Raw genomic sequence first — 20620 nt, 5'->3', positions numbered from 1 at the left:
ACATAACACACTGGGTCAGCCTCTTCTACTGCATGTTAGGACAGTCTCCTTGCAGTAAGTTCCCCTTGTTTGTGGGGCTGAACATCTCCAGGTACTAGTTGAGTTCTTCCAGTTACCACTATTGACCCCCATTAATAGGTCAGGCTAAATGCTGGCTCATAGGAGGGCTATTTGGGGAGGTAGGAGTCTCACCCAGGGCCTCATGGAACCCATGATCTGACCCTCAGTTCAGTGCACCCCTCCTGGGACACCACAGTGCTGTATCCTGAAGCCCACTTGTGCTGTTGCTATAGAGAAGCCCAGAGGACAACATCCTTCCTGTTCTTTCTTCACAGGTCACCCAAGGGCTGTATATGGTAACTCAGTGGCCACCCTGAGGAGCAGAAGAGTCACCAGGCTGGTTCTGAAGCTCTCTTCCTCCCCTCATTTCTAATGTCCTCAGGCATGAACCATCTTCCTATAGGCTGTCTCCTGACTAAAACTCCTGAGGATAAAATCTGGAGTCCCACACAAGCTCTTCATGACCAATATATTCTTTATCTCCTGTTCCCCCATTTCCTCATTACTTCCTATTCCCTCAACTCACCAGCCCCTCAGTGCCTCACATAGGCCAGCCATGCCACACAGAATATGCTCAGTCTCTTGTCTCACTCTGCCAGCTTATCAGTGCCTCATACCCCTCACCTATGATGACAGTAGCTCACAAAGGGGCATGGCTTTTAATCAAACACACACACATTTGCAAACATACTCAGAACTAAGTATACTGGTGAGCACATGATAGAGGCTGACTGCCCTAGTGTTTTCATTGTTTGCTGTGGGACATTAGGCCCTTCACCCACTGGGGGTGGGAGCTTGGGTCCCCATCTGCTACATGCATGTGGCACCTGTCCTGGAGTGCCTGGATGGATGCAGAGCTAGAGGCAGTCACATTACCTCAGGTCATCACACAGGTTGTCAGGTTAGTGACGACTACCACCTTCCCTCCCCATGCATAAGGGATGAATAACTGATATAAAAACCATAAAATTTCCAAAATGAGCAATTATATTTTATGCTTCAAGTAAACTGTGGTTTAGAAAATGCTGTTTTAGTTTCCTCTAAGAAATGAAAAAGACCCATGTCAAAATAGCTGAAAAATCAGCCCTAGACTCCTCGACCTTGACCTCCTTTTGGGAGGTCCTGTGGTTAGGTGGGTAGCCAGTGTTGTTTTGGGATACCCCTGTAGAAAGCTCCTCCAAGGCCCACACTAACTTCATGCACCTCCTGCCTTGGAGGCCACCCTGGGGCTCTAGGTGCCACCAACCCCTCCTATCCTGAGAAGGCACACTGTGTGTGGGCCTTGTCTTCATGGGGACATCGCTCATCTCTGGACCACCCAACAGCTCCTCCTAGAGGCCAAGCACACTCCAGTTTCTCTTGGTTTCCATGCTGGCTACCAACATGTGACACTTCTCTGGAACACTAGTCCAGTCTAACCCCTTCCCAACCTCAAGTCTCTTGTACAAACACTCCAGCATTGGGACCCTCACCTCCCTATCCCTACTCATGCTAAACATGACCCATTGGATGATTCTCATCACATATTGTAGCCAGGTGAAGGCCCTGTCCTGCGTTGTGCTGGGGATTGCACTGGTAGCTAGGGAAGGCTCTGTACTGACCTGTCCTGTCCCCCTACTCTTCCTCCATTCCCAGAGTCCAGAGCAGGACCGCTGTGGCCTCAGTACAAAACAAGAACATCTGCCTCAATCAGTTCTCAAGCATCAGACCTTATGTAAAATGTAGGTGATGTAAAGTCTGCAGCTCTTTCTGGCACTGGCATGAATCCTGGGAATGAGTAAGCTGGAAACCCCAGCCCCACTGGCAGCTCTTGAACCCCCTTTCACCATGGAAACCCCCATCTCCCACTTTGTTTTCCTAGGCAGGTGGCATTGCCATCTACAATGCAGATACCATTGTGAGTCTGAGACAAGTGACCCAATGCTCACAGCAGCAGGGGGAAGGGAAAATCGTTAGGGTGAAAGTAAAGGAGGACAAAGGCCAGAGAAGCAGTCTGGGTGTGCTGGGGATTTGATGCAGTATTATGGGGGCACTGTTGTGGGGGACTCAGTTCCCTTATCTGTCAGTTCTAGTGTAATCTGGGAAGCCCAAGTTGGCCCACTGTAGAAAAGCCTGGAGCATTTGTTCATGGAACAGTGAATTCAGCTTTTCACCCTGGAAATGGGGCTGTGGGGCTGGGTGGGGAACATGAATGGACTTCATTCACCAGCCAGCCAGCCCCATGGCTGCTCTTGCTGCAACTAAACCACGTGGCCTTGCCTTGTCCGAGCAACAGAGTGCCAGGCTCCAAGGGCAGTGCACCGACTGGAAGGGTCAAGGGGGAGTTTCATATGGGGTTGGACTTCATGTTGGCACCCTTCAGAAATAACAGCCAAGCCTCTGGCCCTTCCTTAGTGGTGAAGGACTCGGGGCTGCCTGGTAGCTTGGCAAGATGAAGCTTGAAGGGCACAGGGGTACTCCTGCGACAGCAACCAACACATCCCTGGTTAGCAGCCTCAGTGTGGAATTGACTGCTTCTCCCCTTTTCTGTCCTCTGACAGAGGCAGGTGAACACAGGATTTTGGGCCTGATGGCAGGAAGAGCCTCTGCCACTTCCCTGGACCATCCTAAAACCTGCTGGTGTGAAGTCTGGGGCAACTCTCTAGAGGGGAAAGGATGAGTGGACCATACCCTCAACATATGCCCTGTGGTTCTGGCAGGTACAAAGGGGTGAAGGAATCTGTGATGTCTATGCCCCTATGCCTAGCACCCATGTTAGATGTGTCTGCAGCTGTGGAATGGTGTGGACACCAGAGGGAACCACTCCAAGGATGGTGTCAGTGATTCAGAAAACAGCTTATTCTTTGTCTCCAAGAATCGGGGCAAGTCTAGTGTGGGAGAGGTGTGTACATGTGTTTTTCTCATTGCAAAGTAGCAGAGAAGTAAATGGTGATTGGTGGATGTTTAGCTGGTTCTATTGGCTGGCTGTAGGAGGCAAGTGGGGGTGTCTCTGGCCCTGTGCTCTGTAGGGAAGAGGTCCACCCAGGTCCGGAATGCAGGAGGCTGGGTAGCTCACATGGTGGGTGGGATTGGGACACAGGGAGGTGATGTTGACAAGTGTTAAGGGTACAGGGCAGGATCCTGGGATCTGCAGGGCCTCACCTGGGCACAAGGGTAGTTGTCTCTAGAATCCTGTGCTGTCACAAAGAGGCCATTTAGTTAAGCTTGGAACACCCAGTTCTCCTAGAGAGCACTGAGGCTGAGCAGCTGTCCATCATGTGCCTTTTTGGTTAGGGTTGGCCTCAGGGCTAGAGTGCTTGCCCAGGAGTGACACCCTGTAGGGTGCCAAGTGTACTGTGCTCAGAGTGACCCTTTGTGTGTCAAATCAGCTCAGATAACTGGCCATTAGAATTTAGTTCTATGAGATGTTATTTTTCTCCCCTTTCCTGGCTTCAGCTGATGTTCCTTGGAACTGTCCAGCTGGAACTCTGGAGACCTTACCCAGCACCCCTCCATGCTTCCCTGTCCCTGAAGTTGAGTCCCCATTCCCCATAGACCCTCCCTGTGCTTTGGGGTTTGGCCTTGATGGACTTTTCTAGATCTCCCTGCCAAGCTCCCTACTCTAATCACTCTGTCATTGCAGGTGTGCAGTGTCCCTGTCCTCACAGAGAAGAGGCCTTTCTGTACCACATTGCCCCAGCCAATTCCAATAGGATGCTTGGCCAAGTGTCCCTCTGAGCATCCATTTCTCCCTCCCTTTCCCCTGATGTCCCTAGGACCATCATATTGTTGGTTGTAGAATGTGGTCACATACCCCACGGAAGGTGTTTCAAGTCACTGAGTCTGTGGATCTTCCAGGGCTTTGAGTTGTCACTACAAGATGGTTTAAAGGGCAAATAGTCTGCCAGATACTGAACCCTAAAGCCTGGTGTTGGTAGGGTGTTGGACACTGATTCTCTTTTGAAGAGTCCGGTTGCTCTTTCACAGCCCTACTGGCTTCTTGGGGAAGGGTCCTGGGATGTATTAGCTGACCTGGGTCCCAGACCTTTCTATCAACAAACTGCATGGGAATTCTGGGCATATAAGCTGTTTGTTCATGATGGCCACATGGATCTACTGTAGTGACCTGGGGAAACCTGGATCAGTTTGGTGTTCCTATGAAGTCAGCCCTAGTCTGGGCACAGGATGAGACACTCCTTGTCTCCTCAAAGACACCTCTCCCAAGATCTCTCTATCTCCAGGTTCCATCATACCCCATGCAAATGTAAGGCTTTACAGCTGGGCCCTGCATCAAGCCCCTGAGGTTTTTTTGGGTCTCCCTTTGCTGCTAGATTGGACTAAGTCCATTATGCATGCATCTCTCTGGTCTGGGCCTGGAGATTTGTGGCTGTAGCCTTTGTCTGGTGGCCAACTGGCTGTGCTGCTGGGAATATCTCTGGATCCACTGCTCTGTTTTGCTTTAAAGCCTGTGGGGAGGCCACCGTCTACCTCCTGTCTTCAAGGAGCTTAAGACACATAATGGTGATGGGGAAGGAAGACAGAGAAGGGAAGCCAGACAGAACCCAAGCAGGCAGTGCAGGGGCTCCTTCTTGGCAGAAGCCCAGAGCAGGAGCAGGTGGAGGAGGTGTGAGTCATCTTTGCTCACACTCACAGGGCTGGGCTCATGGGCCTCCTCAGGCAGTCCCAGATACTGGCTGTTGCCTGCTAGAATCCTTTCTCCTCAGTGGAAGTGACTCCTGGGAGCAGGGTCTGTGTTTGGCTCATCCAACACCAATCATAGTCAACTTACATGGATAAAACAGATGTGCCCATGGTTCTGCTGCCCACCGGGAAATGGCAAGTGAAGAGGATCCAGCTACTTTCAGTGCTGATTGCCCTCAGATCTTTCCCAGCATTCAGATGCTGGGATGCAGTAACAGTAGCTGCCACCCAGGCCCAGCTGCCCCTCCCTCTGCTCAGCTTAGCACCTGACTCTTAGCAGACGCAATGCTGTTTCCATGACAACTGGGGAAGACGCCTCCATCCTCACACAGTAACACAGACCAAAGGAAAGAGGAAGCTGCTGGTCCTTGAGCTGGGGCAGGTTCCCAGTCCAAATTACCATTCATCCACTTGGGATAGTAAGAGAGGGCTCTGGAAGTTGGAGGGATCTGGCCCCCCCTCAGTTCCTTTAAGGCCCTGGCTCACTCTGCCCTAAGGGAGAGGGTCATGGGCAGAGAAGAGGGGAGGCCCTTCTGGTGACCTGCCTCCTAGCTGGAGCACCTATGGGTGGGGTGGGCCTCTTGGTGAGAGGGAGGCACAGGATGCTGTGGCATCTGTGAAGGAACTGAAGGAGCACTGGATGGAGAACTCCAGGGTGTGTCTCACTCTTGTCACCCTGAGGTCATTTTTGCCCTGGCTTCTACGTGTGTGTGTGTGTGTGTGTGTGTGTGTGTGTTGGGGACAGGGTGGTACCATAATGCCCTCCAGCTCTGTTCCTTTCAAGAAGCGGCTGTAAGGGACTCCCAGACTTACCAGGGAGAGGAAGCCATAATGAGACTCCTGCAACTTTTCCATTTTACAGATGCAGAACTAGGCCTTTCGACCTGGCCGACCACCCCTGCCCCAAAGAGAGCCCCAGATAGTCCAAATCACTCCTCAGGTCTGGTCATCTCCCCAATGCTACTGGCCTTAGGAAGCTGAGAGGTGCCTGGAGCCAGAGCCAGATGTGGGGTCACTTCCAGTCCAATCTGGTTAGCATTCCCCTCTTCTTCCTCCAGCAAACCTAAAATTGCTGCCCTGAAGAATTGGATTAATAAGGCTAATGACTTGGTAGCCCCCAGATCTACTCTGCAGGGACAGCACACAAAGGGCTAGGTTAATAGCCAGGCTGGGAGAAACAGGGGTGAGCATGGGGGTGGGGGAGGGCTGCTCCTGCTACCTCTGAGTCCTTCCTATGCTCAGGGCATTCTTCCTCAAGGTGGTAACTTCCCTTCAGCTGCCCAGGGTGGAGTAGCCTCACCCACTCACCAAGCCTGACCCTGAGGCCCCTTCACTCTTCTGCCCCTGTGGTTCTGTTGGTATTCAGGATGCTGATGTAGAAAGGCATGGCCCTGCCTACATGGAGGGCTGTTCTGGCTCCAACCAACTTGGCTGTTGGCCCCTATTCCTGCCTCTCTACCACCAATCCCAGCTACTCCATGACTCCCGGTTCCACATCTTGCTTCCCACCTGCAGCCAAGGTCTTCCCAAGAATAGGCCCTGGGTATCCCTACTCTCAGGTCCCCTTGGTCAGACTTGCCCTTGGCTTAGTGCTCATCCCTTCCATCTGATCCCTTCTTTATACTTACTTCAGTTTTAGGCTCTCTGAGTAGAGTATCTGAGTCAGCCTGGAAGGATGGCACCTGGGCCCTTAGCAAAGCAGGATACAGCAAGAGAGGATAGGGGGCCAGAATGAGGGGTTGTGGAGGCAGCCCACTCTGAGCCTCTGACCACCAGAAGGGCTGGCTCCTAGAGGAGCCATTTTGTTGCCAGGCCCAGTGTGGGCCATGGTTCTCCTTGAACTCCACTTTACCCCAGTCTCAGGTCCTAGTAGCTGTGAAACAGCAGTTATTCTGGGTAACTGAAAGGAGTCACAATAAAGACATGGTCAACAAATATTAACAAGGAGGGTGGAGCCCAGCATCTCCTTCCCACCCACTCACCCACCAGAATTGACCAATCCACACAAAGACCCTGCTCCTTCTAAGAGGACACATGGACCTGAGGCTGAGATGCAAGCCCAGATTTCCTAGAAGCTTCAGCTGACCTTTTCTCTGAACCCAGGTGGTCACTCCTAGATAGTTTTTAACCTCTTGCTGTGTGCAGATTTTTCTCTTGCCTTGAGGGACAGAGAGGAGCAAGGAAAAGTCCTGGCTTCAGAGAACTGAGTCCCCTAGAGGAGGGATACACATGCAAACCCTCTGTCCAGCGAGGCAGACGAAACAAACAAAAGGTCTGGCTAGTACAGTGGCTACCAAATTGTGTAAACAGAGTAGGTGCCACAGAGGATGGGCTGCTTTGCCAGAGGCCATCCAGGCCTTGGCACAACCCATGGGGTGTGGTGCAGAGGGCCTAGTGACAGGCTGTGGCCTCTGCCTGTGTTCTCTCCCATGGTGGCACCTGTAACACTTGGGGAGTCTATGTTGCCACTTTTGTTCCTCACTGGGACCCACCTCCATGCATGTGCTCTGTGTCCACTCACTCCCCTGTATTAGGCCGCTAGACTTCTAGTCTCCTTAACACATATGCCTCAACCACAGGGTTTCCTCTTTACCTGGAGGCCTTTCCCATGCTGACCTCCCTCAGGTCATGGTGGATGCTGGGCTCCACCCTCCACCCTAGATTGCTCTTCCTCTGGTTTCCATAGCTGGTTGGTTCACCGACTCCCATTTCTGAGGTACCCTTTCATCATGACCTCAACTCTTTTTAAAAATACTGTGCTGCTTTTAATACCATTGGACTCGTTTCTCTCCCCGCCCCCCCCAGTTCTCAGTTTATTTGTGGTTCTCACCTAAAATACCTTTTAAAGTTCTGAATATGAGTTTATATATCTTGGAACTTTACCTATGGGAACTGCTTTGAGACCTACAAGTAGGTTCCATCAGAGAATATTTATATTTGCTTCCTTCTAAAACAAAAAATAAAGTGGACCCTGTTCTTGTTATTGCTCATCATCTGCTGGCGAGCACAGGTCTGTCCATCTGGGGGCTGCTTTCACCAACTTGAGGTAAATGGCAGGCAGGGCCAGATGGTGTGTGTTAGGCATTCAGAGTGGCAGCCGTTGTGGGGCCAGGGGTGAGAGGAGGCGTGGGTGCCCCAGGCCTCTTGCACAGGTGCAGCTACCGATGGATTTGGCCCTCAGGTAGTCAACTTGACAGAAGAGACAGAAAAGGCTTGATAAGCAGGTGTTCTTCCAGCTCTAAAGGATCGGGAATTGTCTGATCTTGTATCTTGGTGGGTGAAACTTTGGGTTTAATTTTTATAACTTAGCATCCTCTGGCCAATCCCCTTGTGTTCTGTGTGCAGAGACCTCAGGACCCAACTCCACTGCTGTGCTCCCCTAGATGGGTTTTCCTTGCTGGGAACACTGTACCACCCAGCTGCCAGGCTCCTGCTCCACCCACCCCAGCTGCCAATGCCACCTGCAGATAGCCTTAGATCCACAAGACCCATTGGGTTCAAGTAGTGAGTGGCACGGAAGGATTAGCAACTGGGGGCTGTACTTCATGAAATGAGACACTCCTGGGTCTCTGGTTTTCTTGGGGCGCTCAATTTTTCTTCAGGGCCACTGCTCTCTTCCCTCATCTGATGCCTCTTACTGTCACTTTTTCTTCTCCCCATCCCTACCCACCTCCACCCATTGCGGGAACCAGCCCAGGAAGGGAGGGAGGACAGATGCACCCATTTTGTAGAGCACTTAGCTCTGTAGGCCTCGGGCAGTGACAGATGGGGCTTCTTTGCCATGGCAGTTGGGTAGAGATGAGTCCAGAAGTCAGAACCTCTGCTTGCTTGTGTATATTGCTACCCCCAACCCCCGCCCCAAACAACTATGCCCAGTGATAAGTGCAATGCTCATAGTAACAGCACAGGCCAGGCCTGCCACTTCAAACAGCAAGGACTGTTTAAACAAGATAACAGTCTGCCAGTAAAGCCATAACTCAGGCCCTAATAGCCTGGAAAGCCCTTGTTCTGAACCTGCCAGAAATGGTGGAGAGCTACTTCCTGTCTCATGCAGTTCAGCTTGTCTGCCTCTTATTTGCCTGTTCAACATGGAGTGGGCCAGGGTGACTCTAAATGACAGCAAGGGATATAGCCTCCCAACCCTGCCCAGTGGATAGCCAAGGATAATCAGGATGTAGTGGAGGGGTTTCCAAGTCAAGAGGTCCTTGGTTTTGGGCAACCTGTTCTTGAATCCAAGTTCCCTCATCTGTGTGGTAGAGAGGGGTTAGAGACTGTGTGCAATGTACTGGTATGCATTTCCTTTGATTCTGTTGTCAACTACCACACATCCCTCTCCACAGCTCTGAACCCACCTTGTGAATGAAGTCCTCAAGAGCTGGGTGAGGGACTTGGAGTTGGGTTGCTTGGCCAGCCTGAACTGGGCAGTCTCAGTGGACACAGATGGCCTATTGACAACCCTGGACTATTGTCGAGCCAGGGCCTTACCTACTCTAGGTTGCCCTACCTACTCTAGGGCGAGTTATAAATGGCACTGAACCCAGAACTTTCTCAAGTCCCAGTGGGGCTTCACCACCTGACAGGGATTTCTAGGAGTTTGAAGGCAGCTGCTGGACACTGTGCTCTGTCAAGTCTGTATGTTGGCAGCAGTGGCCTCTTAGTACAGGCCCAGCATCTCACCCATCCTTCCATTTTGCTTTTTGTCCTCAACGGATCTCAGAATCAATGACTGGCTAGATCTCGGTCTGATGAGAACCTTTCTTTGTTGGTCAAAGTCCCTGGGAAGCAAAGCCCAGGGTGTGACACAGGCAGTGGGAGTCACATGCAGAGAGGGAATGATTTAGGAATACTCCAAGGCTTCCAGTGCTGGGAGAGCAAATTCCCACAAGATTCTGGGAGCATCTGCTTTGAAAGGGCTTGGAGCCCCAGTGTCCTGTTCCATTTCATACCCAGCAGGCCAGCAGCACTATGGGATGAAGCTCCAGCTGCAGGTCATGCAGGAACTCACATGTTTTCCCATCCTACAGGGAGGGGCACCTCTTTCAAAGTCCCAGTTTGTCTTTGCTTCAGCTGAAATGAGAATTGACTCCTATTTATTTCTGTGCTAAATCTTGCTGGCTTGATTTAAGTCCCCCTGCTGTCAGTCACTGACAGGAAATTAGTAGACAACAGGAAACAGGTGCCGGGTACACTGGAGGCTGTTAACACAGACACAGACCTGTGCAAGGAAACTGTAGTTCATGAAGTCCCTCCTATCTCAGCTTCACAGGACCTTCTGGGATCTATAGCCTAGTAATGTTCAGTGAGGTGAAAATTCTGCACTGCTGGCTACTGGGGCTGCAGCCCCAGCTCACACCTGTAGGTGCCAAGGCTTATGAAACCATCTGTAGTAGGCCTAGGCCATTCCTGTGACGGACCTGAGAAATTGGGGTAAGGAGGAGAGATCCCAGTGGGGAACCTGTGTTTGTGGCCTATAAAATGGATTTCTACAATGCTTATCCTTTATGGAAGAAAAAAAGTACTTGGATCATTACTGGCCTAACCCAGCATCTCCAACTGTTGGAACAGTAAGGCTGGAGCAAACTAAGACTCTATCTAAAATCTAGTTCAAGTGTTGAAGCCTCTCTTGAGAACAACGATGTGTGTGTGTGCGTGCGCGCCACACAATCCAGATGTGACTTACTTCCTGGTTCATAGGCACTGCCACATCAGGGGCCTGGAACCTGGGGATGTTTGCTCCTATCTCCAATACCCATAACTGCATGTGTGGTAATCTGCTCAGAATGCAGCAGTTACCCAGCTGTGAGGGCTGGTGTGTTGGCAGATGGCCTAGGCAGGCCTAAAGCTTCAAAATGGTCCCTCTGGAGTTGTCTGAAGGGTGTGGCAGGATAAGAGCATCTAGGATGAGGCTTTTGTCTTACCTCAGAAGCTGCTCTAGGAGAAGAAACTTTTGCATCCCTGGCCAAAGACTTGGTCATCAGATGTGCAAAGTTGCCAGGAGGTCATGTAGGGAGGCTGGTGCATTGTACAGTCACTTCCAAACCTTACAGTAGAGGAACATCATGCCTGTGGTGTCCCCAGGCTGAGGACTCCTGGTCTGTCTTATCATCTCTGGGCCTCAGTGGGAACTAATGCCTGGGACAACTCTAATGACTTTTTGAGACGAACCTTCTGGTCAATGATAAATTTTTGACCCAAGAATATCCTCAAAGATGCTATGTTTATACTGTAGGCTGTATCTCTTGGCATGTTGTACAAGCCATGAAGTAGGCTGTGAGCAGTGATTTAAAAAACAGACGAGAAAGCAGAGTACCCCATGCTTGGTGCTATTACTGTCATGGACACACCCCATATTTACATGGTTCTTGGCAGCTGAAAGCACTAACCCAGGCCAGCACCTTCTGAGTTCTCAGCTTCACCAAGGATGACTATCCTCTGCCCCCTTTACAAGCAGGTGCCTGAGCCTGCACTCTTCACTGGGAGGACGCTTTTACCCTTTAGTCACTCAGCTTAGGCATCACTACCTCTTGGGTGGGACTCTGAACACCTCACCACTCTTCCATTCTTCTTCTCACCTACATCTCCATGGCTGTGTAAGCCCTGTGTAAGGGATGCAGTGAGGGAGAGAGAAAGAGACAGCTCAGGGTGCCACTCATGGCTCAGAGGCCACAGTCTAGGAAGTACTGCTCCAAACCTTATTGTATGGGTATGCAGTGGGGTGTCTCTAGCCCTCTATGATGCTAGGCCCCAGTAGCCTAGTAAGAGGTAGCTGTCCCTCTGGGGACCCAGGCTCAGCTTCAGCCACCTGTGCCTTGGCCTGTTCTATAGTGGACAGGCCTTGTTGGGCCTCATGCTGTGTGTGGGCTCAGCTCACTCACTTTCCTGCAGATACGGCTCAGGGCTGTCTCTGAGAGAAATATTAAATGGCTGGCAGGCTCAATAACAGGCAGGTACCATGTTCCCATCAATTCTTTGACAATTACCACAGTCTTCTCAACTACTCCAAACCAGGCAAGGGTACCTATTGTATGGGTGAGGCCACTGGGGTCGGGAGAGGCTCATCGCCCTGCTGAGCCCCCTCAGGGTCTACACTCCAAAGCAGACACTTCCCTCTGCCATAACACCACACCAAGCACAGGCACAAGTAATAGTAGATAACAACCCTGTCTTTTTGTGCTCAGGCTTAAACTGGGCCATGATCATAGAAGGGAAGAAGAAAATGCATCATTACAGGCTTTCTGTCCATTTCTTCTATAAGCACCTTTTTAACCTTGATCTGTAGCCAGTCCCACTTTACAGTCGAGGGGGGCAAACTAGACAAGCTCGTCTGTGCTAAGGCAGAGCCAGGTTGGGTCTGACCTGGGGCTGTGCCCTCTTCTGAGGTCTCATCCTCAGGCTCCAAGAGAAGCAGGAGATGTGCCTGGCTTCATGTAGTGCAGTTGTTTTTCTCTAGTTTCTCTCCTGCTGGCCATAGGTGGGAAGCCACCAAAGAACCACAGGTTGCCTTGGTTAGTATTTCCAGTGTCTTGGAGCCCTGGGACAAAAAAGCCAGGGCCTGCGGCTCTTCAGGAATGTTGAGCAGGTCACAGGTTTTCCAGCTTTCACTTGTCGCTGCTTTTGGAAGGCCTGTGAGGAAGGGACTTGCCCATGACCACTCTCTGGCTGGGCTAAATTGCCCTGAAGGCTCCGAATCTCCTGGGTCAGGATGTTGTTCAGCTTCTCCCTGGGTTACCACAGGCCAGGTAAAGGTGTGTGGGGCTAGCCTCATTGGTAAACCTGAGGCCATGGGAAGACTGTCCCAGGTTTTATTATTAATGAAATTAGACAAAGTGTTGGAGCCAAGGAGGCATTTAGCATGGGTACAATGAAGACCAGATTAGTGTGACATATGGCCCAAGCTCCTGTGACCAGCACTTACCTCCTGCACAATTTGGAGACACATGTAGGGAGAAGGGACACTTTTCACTCTGACTTGGTCAATGCTGGGTGTCTCTCTCAGGGCCCAGTGCCTTCCCCTGGCTAACTGCCATTCTAATCCTTCCAGAAACTAGACAGTAGGAGCCTGTGGGCCGTGGGGAGCTCCACGAGGCTCTGTGTAGAAAGCCCTGTGCCCTGTCAGCACAGACATCTTTCTGCCCCATAGGGTGAACCACACGTATCCTGCTCTCATTCCTACCCCTCTCCTGTTGTTCAGGGCCAGCAACAGAACTCCCCTGAGTAGAATCCCCAATACCCAGGAGGTAACACCAGGTCAGTGAGGCCCACAGTGCCCTCAGCCTCCACCCTCAAGTCTGTTCTTGATAAGTGGAAAAATTGTTTTTCAGTTCTTAGATTATACAAATCCCTTAAAACAATAATAATCAGTGTCTTAAAACTCAGAGCTGTTCTGATGTGTGCATAATGAGCAGGGCTAATGCGCTCAGGAAATTAATTACCTACTAGCCAGGGCAGGCTGAACAGAAGCAGGGTGGGGAGCCATTCAGCCCTGAGTTTGTGGTACAACCTGAGAGGGGCATCTTTGTGAGTATCCAGTGCAATAGTCTGGTAAGCAAAAAATGCAGACTGGGAATGAGGCACAGGTCAATTCCAACTCTATCACAGTGTGTTCTGGTAGCACTGCTGGCATGGGCAGTGTTAGGGATTGGATGTGGCACCTGGGACCTGACCCTACCTGGTACTTCCCTGCCCCTGATGCAGAGTGCCTGACGGGGCCAGCTTTCCCTGAAAGATGCTGTGCACAGTACTGCATTCTTCATGGCCCCAATAGTGCCCACAGCCTTAGGGCTGGATTCTGTAAGGTCCAGATCAGATCACCACCCTGTCTTCATCCCAGCAAAATCAAGTCCTGCTCCAGATGTCTAGGCCCTCTTTTCTCTTTCAAGTTGGTCGCTGGGGCAGAAGAGGTCCTTCCAGCCTCAGGCCTTTTCTGGCCACTTGGGAGGAAAGAAATGACCCTCTGTTCTTAGACTGGGAGCTCACTGGGCCTGGAACCTGCACATACAACATGTGACTGCTTCCTGAATATCAGAGGGCTTGTTTTCTCTCAGATGGAGGACACAGGATGGCCCCTAGCTTGAGCAGATGGCCTCATAGTAGCTGATGACAAAGAGAAACCAGAACTCTCAGTTTGCAGGTTACTTCTCTGTGCAGTAGGATGCTCTTAAACCTACCCAGGGAGAGCAGGAATAAGGGTCAGAATAACCATGAAGCCACTTTGGACTCTAAGACACTGGAAATACTAACCAAGGCAACCTGTGGTTCTTTGGTGGCTTCCCACCTATGGCCAGCAGGAGAGTGGGACAAATGTGAATACAAATAATATATGGGGTTAGTGGGTAAGAGGAGGGCAGATAGGAAGGGCAGCAGAATAGAATAAACATTATGATTGATGTATGTATATAGGTGACTCTATGACCAGTGTGATCCTGCATCTGTACAATTAGAAAAATGAGAAATTATACCTCAATGATACAAATGTATGAATTGCCAAGATCATTGTAATGTCATGTGTAGATAATAAAAAAAAATGGCAAAAAAAAAGAGGAGAGCAGAAAGACAAAGACACTGTTCTGTTCTTCAAAAAGATGCAAACAGTGAATCTAATAATTCACCATTAAGCTTGACTTAGGACAGACTCTTCTGTCCAGGGTTGGGGACTTGCCTATGGTGTGCTGGTAAACATTTAACAACTGGCTTTGGTAAGGGCAATGTGGTATGGGGGAGCTGATTTGTAGGGCTTGCCAATTTCTGTGGTATAATTACTGCCACCTGGCTGATTTAACACTGTCAATATGATGTCAGCTAATAAACTTCCTAGAGATTGAAAAATTACCTCTGGTAAGGTATATGAGTCAGCTCCAGCCCTGCCCTGGACTGGTATGGAGAGAGGGAGGCTCTGCCACTGCTAATCCCTAATCCCCTGGTCTTGGTGCCCTTTTTTGCAGAAGAGGTGCTTTCTTTCTTTCCTTAATGTTTATCAGTGCTAGGCAAAAGACTGACCACAACTAGACTATAAGGAAGCCCCATCCATGTACCAAGCTGGCTGATCTCATGTCTTAGTAGGGTCATTAGTCTGAGAGATCCAAGGACCACTATGGACATCCCAGATACCCACTACTTACTTATCTATCATCACAGTGAAAAATGGATTGATGGGGTTAGTGGCCCAGCGGCTACCCAGCTGTGTTCAGTGATAGCCTGTATCCAGGGAGTGGTATCTAGTGACACAGCAGGAGGTGACTGACCCCACAGAGGGATAGCTGATACACTCAATGACAGAGCTAGGTTTATAAGGGTAAGGAAAGAAGGATAAATGGAAAAGCCGTATCAGAAACCCAAATCACCACACAGGTGTAGCTGAGGTAGGAGACAGAGAGATCTATTAAAAATCAAGTACCCAAGCTCAGGTGTAGGCTTCACCCCACCTTTTGGCCAGTGTCTCACTGAAGATCAAACAAGGGTAAAGAACTACTGCATAAAGGAGCTAAGGAATGGTTTTGCAAGTGGAGCTCCCACTATGACAGGGAAGGAAGGACAGAAATTGTTATTGATAGAGGCCTCTGAGGCTGTGTGTCCCCCTGACAGCAGAGAGGAGGTCCTAGCTCAGTGATCTGAAATGCTAGTTGGCAAGCACCAAGGACCTGGTACCAGGATCTGTTTCCTTCTCCAGCATCTCCCACCTATCATGGACCCGAAGCCTAGATTCCTGGGCAAGCAGATATCCACTACTTACTGATCACAAACCACAGGCCCAGAGCAGCTGAAGGCCCACCCAAGTGACAACCAGCTAGCTGCAATCTTCAGTTAGGACAAAAATGAAGGCTGGGAAGTGGAGCCAGGGACCTTGGGTTGTGGAGCCAGTCACAAGCACCTCTAGGCGACCAGTGGTCCATCTGTGCATGCATACTTGGCATGGTGGGGGAAATGGCTGGGAAGATTGTGTGCTAGCTGCTCCTTACTGTGCACCTGCCTCCGTCTGGCCCTCTCTGCCTCTCATCTCTGTTGTGTCACCTCTGGGGCCATCTAGTCCTTGGGAACTGATACCCTCCTGCCAGCCTGCCTCTGCTTTGGCTCTAGCCCAGGAGGTCCCCACTGTCCCAGGGTTGCAATGATTTATGGTTCTCATGGACAAATTTTGTGTGCCAGTTCCTGGCACAACATGAGATCAGAGGGGGCTGCTGGGAGATCAGTGCCCAGAGGGAGAAGGGCAGTAGGCTCCTGGCGGGTAAACTGTGCCTCTCTCTGGCACCCCATGCAGACAGAGGCACAATTTTAGCACTAGATACTATCACTAGAGCTATGCCCTGAACTGGGTCAGAAGCAGGAGGCAAAGTGAAGACAGGCTGTGTCAGGGCTCCCTGTGGTCCTACCACAGACTGGTGGTAGTGGTGGTGGGGAGGGCTGGTCCAGACACCCACTCATGTCTTGAGCCCTGTGGTGACTGCCCTCTATTCTCCCTGAAGGGAGGCCAGTTATACAGTAGCCCCCATGGTGGAATCCAATCTATACCCCCAAAGCCCTCTGTGGAGCACTCCTGCACCCATAGGATATGGGGTTGGTAGGTAAATAGGAGATCTCTGGAATCCCCAGGGGACAGTGCAGGGTCCTCCCTGAGAGTCAGAGATAGCCCTGGGTCATGTAATGTAATCTCTGAGCCTCAGTTCCTCATCTGCAAAGCTGGCTGGTTAAAGACACTAAGGGACCTATAAAGTCCTTTACCATTCCAGGTCTCTGTATACCGGGGAGTGGGGAATCGGCCATACCTGGGAATCATCCACACCTGGCTGTTTCACATTTATAATCCTCTTATTTGGCTGGATGAACCATCAGGTGCGAGCTGTCTTACTGCAGATAACTTGCATCTCCCTCAGCACCTTATTTCTTGACACAGCTGTTTAAACTCCACTTTTAAAGCACTAAAATCACCTTCCTTTACAATCTGCTTGACAACCACAGTGCTAGGGTGGCAAGTACACACTATGTTTGCAGGACAGTCTCCTCAGGGGCACACACTCCCATTAGGGATCAGCACCCCTGGCTGTTGGCCAGTACTCTGGCACTACAGTTTTCTCCAAGCCTGCCCACCTTCTGCCCACTCCACAGTGCCTGCTGAGTGCCTACTAGTGCCAGGGCCTCTACCCACTGCACAGGCTATGTGGGTGGGTACCAGTCTATCCTCAGCAGGTGTTGGGCTGTTGATCTGTAGGGTGAGGGAAAGGGCTGCCCAGGGCCCCAGGACCACTGCTCAGAGCTGGGCAGAGGCCACCTGCTTGGAGTCTAGATGCTGTAGTTTCCACCACCTGCAGCATTTGACTCCCACAAATGAATGTCCTTGTACCCTGCTCTCCCCTCCTTGACACATGTTGGCTAGTTGTCTCTTGGACAGATGGTGGGGCAAAGGTTCTCCCATGGTGTTTTGTGGTGGCCCAGTCTGCCTCTAGGGCCCTAGTGGTACCACTGGTTCTAGATGAAAGCAAAACAAGGGTTACCCCTCAGAACTGTGCCTTCTGGCTCTGGAAGGAAAGGGCAGGTGTCCCCAGAAGCATGAGGGTTTGTGGAGTAAAGTAGTGGCTGTGTTGGTATGACTGTCCCCTGCCCCTCAAGCTCCTTGTGTTGCTGTTAGAATCAGGCTCATGCTTATGCCCAGGGCCATGCACAGCAGGCACGCAGCAGGCACACAATGGGCTTGCCACAGGGCTGGGAATGCTGACAGCTCTACTGGGAAATGGGCAGCAAGCTCTCTGTAGGTTTCCACATTAAAACATTTGACACTTTACAACCAGGCCTTTTAATCTGTCCCTTTTAAAGAATTCATCCACCATTAAGCAGCCAGCAGAGTCCATCAGCTGATCTGCAGGGGCAGAGGTTGGAAACTAGTCACCTGCCTTCCCACTTCCCCAAGGATCTCACCAAGTATGCTCTAGGTCCTGCTTCTGATGGGGGAGTGAGGACACATTCCTGCTGGTCACAGTAATGGTCATCTCTCCACATGGGCTGCTAGATGCCAGTGTCTCCACTTCTCCTTGTCTACAGTGGTCCTGAGGCCAAAGAGTGACCTATCTCTGTCAATTGACACTTATGTAAATGCAGTAAGGAGGAAGGGCAGAGTCCTGGGCCTGGCTGAGTGAAAAGCCCAGAGTAGGTTCTTGGGCCTCTCAGGGACTGTCCTCATGTGAGAGGAAGCATTAGGGGCGGGAAGCTAGCTAGCACCATCCTGCACTTGAGCTTCAGTGCCTCCCCCTATGACAGAAGTAACAGGTGCTGCTGCTTCACAGGATCAGTTAGGGAATGGTGCCTGAGAAAAATCCCCATGCTATCCTGTGTTTTGGCCTCTGGTGCCATCTGGGGGGATACCAGGTGGGGTACTGGAGGCCCATCCAGCTTTAAAGACCAGGTACCTACCAGGACTGCAAGGGGACAGGGTCTCAATCAGCTCTCCCATTAGGGACCAGCACCCTTGGCTGCTGGTCAGTACTCTGTCACTACATTTTTCTCCAAGCCTGCCCACCTTCTGCCCAATTCTTCCTGGAGACAAGAGCGGAATGCTGGCCAAGGGCAGGTATGGTTCCTTGTTTGCGCTTTGTTGCCACAGTTCATGGGTGGCTGGGAATCCGTCTGCCCTTGCCTCCAGGGTGCTACCCTGTGCTTGCTGCAGCCCTCACAACCAGAAGCCCAGAGATGCTGACACTCTCCTTGGCAACGTGCTGACGTAGGAACCAGCAGGCAAGCTGGGCGGTGGGGGGGGGTGTGCTGTGGTTTCTTCACCAGGCATGGGGGCAGGGGGTACCACAGTCTCCATCAGAGGGAAAACAAGGCCTCAGAGATGAGCAGGGAAGGAGTGCTGTGGAGGGGCCATGTCCAGAGCCTTGGCACTGGACCCGGAGGTTCGTTTGGCTTTTGCAAAAATTAGCATGACTCATTTTTGGCTGACTTGCCTTTGTCGGGGCTGAGAGGACAGTTCAGGGCATTCCAGGAGGCAGAAGGTGGCAGGCTTGTTTTAGCCTCTGTGCAGGTGGAGTAAGCCCTGGCTCAGCTGGAGAGAGGTAAGCAGTTCTCACTGCCTGCACCACCCCATGGCAGCCAGCTGGAGGAATCATGGGAGGGTATTGTCTTTCCTCAGCAGCCTGTTTGTTTTCCATCCCCAGATATTACTGGTGGAGCATGAAAGGTCAGATCCATTTGGAATCCAGTGAATTTCCAGTTTTGCTTGGGTTTCTCATCAAAAATTTCCTTTTCTGGTGAACAATCACTTCCCTAGGCCTGTGGAAACCAGGGTGGTGGTGGTGGCAGCTGTAGGCCCAGCTGCCAGCCCCTTTATTTAGAAAATTCCCTGAACATCCCAGAGCCTGGTTCTTTCACAAGGCAAGCTCAGGCCTCAGAGAGATCCCCATGGGGGGTAGGGCTGGAAGAAGGCTAGAGATCAGGGGCCCACCCAGGCCTCCCAGGGCCTGCCCCCAGGAGCTTGCTGGCTTGTGAGCAACGACCCACCCTGCAATGAATGATTCAATGAAGGAGTGTGCAGGCACTGGATAAGGCCATGGAAGGCCACTTAAAGGAGTGTCACTTGGGATGAGCCCTGGCGGATGGGGGAAGAAGACAGGGATGGTCATGAACTTAAGTCTGGGCAAAGCAGTGCTATGAGAGCAAAACAAGCTGTAAATGGCAGAGTAGAAAGAGCAGAGAAAGGCATCAAGGCAGTAGGCATGGGCTAGGTGAAGTCAGAAGGGTTTGGAGCAGGCAATAATTTGGCTTTGGGCCTGTCTTTTGAGGTCATTGGGGCCTCTTCCTTGTTGACAGGTTTGGAGAGCAGAGGTGACTACTAATCTTCCATAAAACTTAGGGTCCAGGCATCCTGCCTCCTGGGTGCAGGCACACCTTGGGCACAGCCAAAGAATGGGTCTGGGAGCCAGGCCAGCACTGAGGGAATTTGCCATGTCCACCCTGGAGATGATGGATGAGGCATCCCCCAGATACAGATCTGGAAGGCTTTTGAGCAGAGTTTTTTGTCAGCTCCAGGAAACAGTAGAAGATACCTGGGGCAGAGAGCCAACAGCCTAAACCTGTGTGACTAGCAGCTGCAGTGTGGCCAGCAGACCTGCCATGACCTTGTCCTTCGGAACAGCCCAGCCCAGGCACTTCACTTTGCCTCATAGCCTGATCAACCCCAAGCCCTGTCTCTGTCCACAGTAATGTTTTATAAACAAAGCTTGACCTCCCTCATTTGCTGGGATGTCACCTTTATCTAGAACCACTTATGATGCTCAAGTGGGGGCAGCCAGAGAAGTAAAAGGGACTAGAAGATTCAAAGACCACTCACTCACTGACAGACATGGCCTGTGAATAGGGCCATAAGCCACCAGCCTCTTGTGGACTTGACATCTATAGCTCCTTACACCAGCCACTGAAGCTATCAACTCCTGGACACAGTAAAGGGAATACCCTTAGATGTATAAAGAGGAGAGAAAAGAGGTGAATCCTGCCTTCTACTTTTATACTGACCTGACAAAAAGGCCTCAGACCCTCTCTGCCCAGAAAAATGTTCAGGAACCCAGCCCTCCTCCCTTGGAGGCTACAGAACCTAAGTTAGAACCCTTGGATGAACCCAAAGAATAAAGCTATCACCTGCCTTAATAAGAACAGATGAAGGAAGGAGTCCATCCTTGCAGCTGACCCTGGAGGCCCAGTGCTTCAAAAGGGATAGGACAGACCTTCATCTCCCAGCATGATGGAGGTTCCATGTTGACAAGGTCCCCTCACCAACATTATTACTGCCCCCTAGGCACCCACAGCTCCATTCATGGCTCCTTGAGGGACCCCCCCCCACACACACACACACACAACTCATCCCCCTTTTACCCCTTTCAAGACCTTCCGGCCTTCACCA

The 20620-nt window shown here is 51.1% G+C and overlaps 2 protein-coding genes across 4 annotated transcripts in view; one reads left to right on the top strand and one right to left on the bottom strand.

The window, feature by feature from the left end:
- Rsph14 (radial spoke head 14 homolog) overlaps positions 1-20620 on the top strand; it is a 97065-nt gene that overhangs the window by 23611 nt on the left and 52834 nt on the right. The window lies entirely within an intron of this gene.
- Gnaz (G protein subunit alpha z) overlaps positions 1-20620 on the bottom strand; it is a 34831-nt gene that overhangs the window by 7816 nt on the left and 6395 nt on the right. The gene's annotated exons all lie outside the window — the stretch shown is intronic.

The sequence above is a fragment of the Marmota marmota genome, unplaced genomic scaffold, assembly GCF_001458135.2.
Source record: "Marmota marmota marmota unplaced genomic scaffold, marMar, whole genome shotgun sequence".
NCBI lineage: Eukaryota > Metazoa > Chordata > Mammalia > Rodentia > Sciuridae > Marmota > Marmota marmota.
The sequence above is the reverse complement of the archived record's forward strand: the minus strand, read 5'-3'. Positions and strand labels throughout refer to the sequence as shown.